At 30.3% G+C, this 7219-nt stretch overlaps 1 long non-coding RNA gene across 3 annotated transcripts in view; it reads right to left on the bottom strand.

Annotated features, from left to right (window-relative positions):
• Positions 1–2975: 2975 nt before the first annotated feature.
• LOC111083608 overlaps positions 2976–7219 on the bottom strand; it is an 11855-nt gene continuing 7611 nt past the window's right edge. For all 3 annotated transcript variants that reach the window (XR_002609136.1, XR_002609135.1, XR_002609137.1), the window contains exon 4: positions 2976–4711. This is a non-coding gene — a long non-coding RNA (uncharacterized LOC111083608). The remainder of the gene's footprint in view (positions 4712–7219) is intronic.

The following is a 7219-nucleotide window of genomic DNA, read 5'->3' on the forward strand; positions in this document are numbered from 1 at the left end:
GAACTGAAAGACTAGAAGGAAGGTAGTTAGTCAATAGCACTCACTGCCACATGGTGAATGTTGGATATACAAGACTGTTTAGTTTAAGAGTTATTATTTAGTTTACTTAGTGGTTTAATATTTAATGATTATTTAGTTTTCATAACAAGCGTTAAAAGTTAATTATTCTAAAAGTGATAGTTATGACAAGTTTTGTTACATAATTCTGTGTATGTTATAAATACTTGCAGATACAGAGTGCAAGTAAGGAGCTAAAGTAAATTAGCAAAAGTTAAATTACTGGAAGTGAAGTTAGACTGCGTGATTATCAGTTTAGCTGTAATGGGCGATTTCTGAAGTGAGTTTCACAGTTTGTATTGTAACAACAGAGATAAAGAATAATAGCTTCTCTTGAGAAAGGGTGTTCTAAAATAATTAAACCTGCGCATGTGGACTTTGACAAAAAGGAGACAATTACTTAAAACTCTGGATACAACTGTGGTAAACAACAGTTATAGTGCTGAATTTGAAGTGAGTTTCACAGATTGTATTGTAACAACAGAGAGTGAGAGAGAAGAATAATTTGTCTCGTCAATTGGGTTCTAAAGTAACTGAACCAGCCTGTGCGGACTTTTGACAAAAAAAGAGAATTATTTAAAGTTCTGGATACAATTGTGATAACCAACAGTGTAATGTACATTTGTACTTACGTTTGACTTGTTTTAATATATTATTTTAAAACAAGTGGACTGTGTGCTGTTTGTTTATTGTTGAACTTTATCGCCAACAAGTCACAGACACTTACTGTAAAGAATCTGGCTTTCCAATGGAGAAAGAATTAGATAGCTAGATATTATAAATCTTGAAATTCAAAATGTTATTCATTACATCTAATGCTCATACATGTCATTGGGAATAATCTTTGGTTGTATCTGAATTATAAAGTTTTGATGATTAATTTTCATTGGATTTTGTTCATCATGCAGCAACAGCTTTATTTCAAGAAATAAACAAAGGTGCTATTTTGTAAAGTGTTGGAATATAAATTTTTTTAGAACTACTTAATTGGCATTGTTAATTTGAGGGTGACAGGATTACACTTGCAGTTTAACATTGAATTCCATCACTGTCAGGTTTTTATGAGGATCTCTAAACTTTCAGTTTCTAAGGGCAGCTTAGATTCTACAAGTGTTCACAAATTCATACATTTTCCAACTATTTGAGTATTCCTGTTGTACTATTTGTATTCCACTTGTGCATGCAAGTTTTATAGATATTGGATATTTTATAATTCTATGTTTGTAGGATGGGCATTATTTGTATAGCCTTTAGCTACTGTTACTTAAATAAGATATCAGTCTTTAACAATTTAGAAACTAAAACTAGTTTTATTTCGGACAATTAATAGACTTAAAGTAAAAACATTGGTATTTGCAACTTTGTGAAGTTACCAATTTCAGCACGACAGCATAAAGATAAATGAACAAATTAAAAAAATAACATCTTTTTTTATATGAGAAAGATCACATTCAAGTGTTCCAGTCAAAGTATTCATCATTTGACTATATATAAAATTATATTCTTGAGGTAAAAATTTTTAATAACTGTATTTTGTTAGTTTATGATATTATGTACTGATATATGTAGAAATATTTAATTTTTGTTGACTTTAAATGACCAAAAATATATACAGAAATTTGTCAACATTAATTTTTTATTCACCTTTTCATAGAACATCATACCTAATCACATATTTTAATAGCAGCTACAATAACAAGGAAGTATTTAGTAATAAAAGAAAGAACTTTTCAAAAACATATTTTGATCAGGAAATTTACAATTTAAAAGAACAAAAGATAAAAGAACAAACACTAACAAGTATCTTTTAGATAATAAAATAACAAAAGTAAACAAAGCACATTTTGTAGGAAATACTTTCACAAAATATATGTATCAAATAAATAGCAAATTTTAAAAACATACTCTGCACCAGAAATATGGGTTATTCCATACGTTAACAAAAAAAGCGTCTTTGTAGTTCACATACATTTCACTAGACCAAATCTTCATCTAACTCACTAACATTGACACAAAAGCAAAAATTATAAAAATTTTTCTATAAAAAAAATATCTTTTCATTTCCCCATTAAAGGCTAAGTTCCATGATAAAAAATTAACCTTTCATCGCATATAGGTTATACACCATGTAAAAATAACTAGTCAGTTAAAAAATAACAAAACAAAAAGGATGTAAAAGTTGAAGGAATTTCTTCATTCAAACCAAAATTAAATTAATTAAGCCTATAGATGTGTGTATACATATGCATGTGTATTATGCTTTAGTATTTATTGACTAATAACACAAAAAAAAACAGTTGAATACACAAAATACGTTTCTCCTCAAATCTTTAACTCAAAACAATTTTTTTTTTATTTGTAATGCTTCAGGAATTTAATTTGTTGAGAATATAAGTTTCATATACATACAGTTAAGATTGTAGGCATTGACTTGTTGTTTGTATTAAAAAGGTAAAGGCAGTTTATATGCAATTTCTCTATGATATTGCAATGCCTGCTACAAACCATGGACACATAGTAGCAATAATTTTGGATATTATAAATCAATAGCACATAGACTGATTTTTCTCATATAGTTAAGATGAATCGATTTGAATCTTGACAAATGGCATTTGATGGACAGTGTATCCAGTTGGGTACAAGATTTAGTGACAAAGTTTTATATCAAGTATGTTATTTTGTTGCACCTTTTTGATGTGTATATACATACAAAGAACAAGTTGTCTTTCCCTATTGTAAAGTTCATGATAACTTAGTTAAAAAGTTGGTTTTTCATGAACAAAATACATAAATAACTACTTATGTCTTGTATTACATGGTTATTTTGGAGATTAGTAAACAATTGAAAATGCAAATATAAAAAACGTTTTATGAGGTAGCCTGGTGCAAAATATATCATTGTGTAATGACTAACCATCATATGTGAAACAACTTGATATTAGTATATATTAATGTTTAACATGTTAAACGGAAGAAGAATTTTTACAACTGCTGTAAAGCTGTATGTAGTATACATGAATGTTTAGCATGTTAAAGTGTAGAAGAATTTTTACAACTGCTGTAAAGCTGTATGTAGTATACATGAATGTTTAGCATGTTAAAGTGTAGAAGAATTTTTACAATTGCTGTAAAGCTGTATGTAGTATACATGAATGTTTAGCATGTTAAAGTGTAGAAGAATTTTTACAACTGCTGTAAAGCTGTATGTAGTATACATGAATGTTTAGCATGTTAAAGTGTAGAAGAATTTTTACAACTGCTGTAAAGCTGTATGTAGTATACATGAATGTGTAACATGTTAAAGTGTAGAAGAAATTTACCACTGTTGTAAAACATACATGGATGTTTAGCATGTTAAACTGTAAAAGAATGTTTACAACTGCTGTAAATTTGTTTTTGTTAAGCTTACTAGTGCAAAGCTATACAATGGGCTATCTGTGCTGTGCTCACCCTGAGCATTATAAGCATTTAGACTCACCACTGATCTACTAGGGTGACCACTACTGTAAAGCTATAATTAACATGCATGAATGACATGTTAAAGTGAACAAACATTTTACCACTAATATAAAGCTATAAGTAATGTGCATGAATGTTTGGCATGTTAAAGTGTAGAATAATTTTTTTCCCACTACTGTAGAGCTATATGTAGGATGTGTGAATATTTAGCATGTTAAAGCATAGAAGAATTTTATCACTAATATAATGCTGTAAGTAAAATGTATGAATGTTTGACACGTTAAAGTGTAAAATAGGTTTTACCACTACTGTAAAGCTATATGTAGCTTCTTGTTAAAAATAATCCTTTTCTGTTGTGTCAACGCTTTAAAATTGGAACAGTACAATGACTAAAATAAAAATATAAAACTTAAGACTAGTATAGTTTCCAAAATTGCCTTCTAAAAAGAAATTTCCAAATACAGTTATATAGTTTACTTGGTGAAACCTTTTTAATTAACATCTGTGTTTAACAAAGCATAAAATCATGAAGAATTCAGATGTAAAAATACTGATGGTTCATGCAACGTTTTCTAACTATTTTAAGTTTTTTAAAACATAAAATCAGTGTATAAAGCATTCTGTGTGCCAAATGTGTCAATGATAAGATTTAAAATAATGGTCTGATTGTTTACACTTTGTGGAGGAAGAAATAAGCAGCTTGTTTAAAGTTTATCCCAACTGTTCTCACCTAACTTAATAACTTGCTCTGCTGATCATGATGTAATTAAATAATTTTAACTTTTGTTTATTTCTTACAACAGTTAATACCAATCACAATTCTCTAAATATACACATGATTAAATAACGAAAGTGATAGTCTATTAATTGGTTAATAGTACACATGATTAAATAACGAAAGTGATAATCTATTAATTGGTTAATAGTACACATGATTAAATAACGAAAGTGATAATCTATTAATTGGTTAATAGAAACAATAAGAAGAAGGGTAGTATTCAATAGGACAAGCTTTAAACTACGGAGTGGTACATTAAAAATATTTGAGTTTTTTCAATGTTAAGTGATTTGCCCAGCCGTAATGATCTTGAGCTTTCAAACAATGATTATGTACATATGAAATAACTAATATCTAGCAAAAACAATACTGAGGTCCAAATATTGCTTCTTACTTCCAAATTATCTGGTCCATTGTCTGTCAAAAAATAAAAATTATTAGCAACAGTAAGTTAATTTATCACCACTTCTTCATAGGACAGTAAAAACAAAATTCATATTTTAAGAAAACTGCATGTTACGTACAGTCCATATAAAAAAACTTTGTCTTTCTCTTATTCTAGTATCAAAATCAACCATAAGATTAGGAGAAATGAGAGCTTTGTGCCAAAAATTGATGAAACACTTGAGTGCTAAATGAAGTTTTCCAAATTAAACTGATGTTAAATATTTTGCCATCTGCAATATTTTTTTTTTTTATGAATAAGAAAAATGACTAATTGTTTTAAGTCAAATTAATAATAAAAAAATATCTTAAGTAGTGTATAACACAAAATATAGCAAAGAAAATTGGTATGAAATATCAAAATATGATTTTTAACACTTTTCACTTAGAAGCAAATGATTTATTTTATTGCAATTTTCCAGCATTTAAATGAAACAAATAAATTTCTACACATTTAATAAAACTTCATGACTTGAAGAGAAAGTTCACAATTTTTCACACATCAAACACTATATAGTTTATCTGCACACCCAATGACCCTAGCTTGTAAAAAAAGCAAATAAAAGGTCCTTATTTTCAAATTATTTTTTAAAATTTGCAAACTCAAAAACTGATTGTGCAAAAAATTTAAAATAACCTTTAAAAATAAAGTTTAAGTTCATATTTAAAATATCAGTTCTTAAACTTTCATATCATGACATGACTAATCAAAACAGGTATTCTTTTGTAAGAATGAACTTTTTTTGCGAACACACAACTTAATACAGGGCAGTCATTTGTTTTGTTCCCCTGTCAACAATTCCACCACCATGCACTGCCACCTAGTAGTCATTTATGTGAAGTAAAATCCTATCATTCCTCTTCTTTATGATATTACTACTACAATAATTTGTATATGGAAGATCAAGGTGAACTACCTTCTTTTCCCAGTGAGATCTGAGGCACATTCTTGCTCATCATAAAATATGTTAGTGGTCTTCTCTTCTATCCAAAATGTCTCATCTACTTACAGGTGATGAAGTGCCAGGCACAGATGGTGACAGTTCAGTAGCTTGTGGTGCTGTCTGGTATGGTGACACTTCAGTAGCTTGTGGTGCTGTCTGGTATGGTGACACTTCAGTAGCTTGTGGTGCTGTCTGGTATGGTGACAGTTCAGTAGCTTGTGGTGCTGTCTGGTATGGTGACAGTTCAGTAGCTTGTGGTGCTGTCTGGTATGGTACAACTTCAGTAATTTTTACGTCAGGGCTGGAAGGTGCTTCTTCTGTGAACGAAGCACCATTTAGTGTTTTTGGTAACACAATAGATGTATCTTCTACTTAGGGCTTCTAATGCAGATCTGTTTGGCCCTTCATATCTCCTGTGATTTTAGTCTATATGACATCACTCTACCATCTCCTAACAACATTGTGTATGGAACTGGTCCAGCTGCTTCTTGAACAGTTCCAGGTATCCATATTCGGCCATGACTGAAGTTGCGTGTGTGTATACACTGAATCTCCTGTTAAAAGCCTGTAGCATATCCCTTTTGTTCCACTTGCATTGTTTGTACTTTCCCCTTGAGAAAAGGGTGTAGCATGTTAAGTGTAGATTTTGGTTTATGACCCATCAATATCTCCAGTGTTTCTAGGGTGCTTCCTGATATCTTCTTTAAGCAGTCCTTAAATGTCTGCACTATATGTTCTGCTAATCATTTGAGGATGGGTGATATGAGGCAGAAGTCACACAAGAGATTACATTCCTGCTCATGAATACTTTAAATTATGTGCTGATAAAGAGAGTTCCACTGTCAAACATTAACATATCCAGTAATCCACATATTTGCTGAATCTGGTTCTGATATTTTCTGTGATTACTGATGAAGTTGATGTGTTTGTGGGATAGATATCTAAATGTAGAAAGTGCATTCACAACCACTAAGAAAATTATTCCCAAAAATAGTCTAGAATAATCAAAATGTAACCTTCTCCAAGGTTTTTCCAATCACAAGTATGAGCTCTTTTTTTCTATCATAATGCACCAACACATCTGATTATAGCAGCAATGGTTTTCAAGCCTCAAACATTTTCTCTTGTTCTGACCCCCAAAGCCACTTCATATCACTCCACAACAGCTTATGCAATGGTGTTGAGAGTATTTAAGTTTGGAATTAATTTGTTGTAGTAACTTAACAGTCCTAAGTAGGTCTTTAACTCTGACATATTAGTAGATGTAGGTGTGTCTTGAACTGCTTGTACTTTCTATTTTATAGGTTCTAAAGCCATTGCATTTATCCTGTGTCCAAAGAACACTACTTCTTTTTCTAGAAAAGTACACTTAATTCTCTTTAAACAAATTCTGGCTTAAAATCATAAATAATATTCAACGTTAAACTGGTACACAATTAAAAACATTTTATTTAGGCCTATCTATGGCCTTCAAAAAGTTGACGACTCTACAAGTTTCGACGTTACAACGCCGTCCTCTAAAACAAACAAACCCTTT

This window comes from Limulus polyphemus, unplaced genomic scaffold (genome assembly GCF_000517525.1).
Source record: "Limulus polyphemus unplaced genomic scaffold, Limulus_polyphemus-2.1.2 Scaffold10312, whole genome shotgun sequence".
NCBI classification, from domain to species: domain Eukaryota; kingdom Metazoa; phylum Arthropoda; class Merostomata; order Xiphosura; family Limulidae; genus Limulus; species Limulus polyphemus.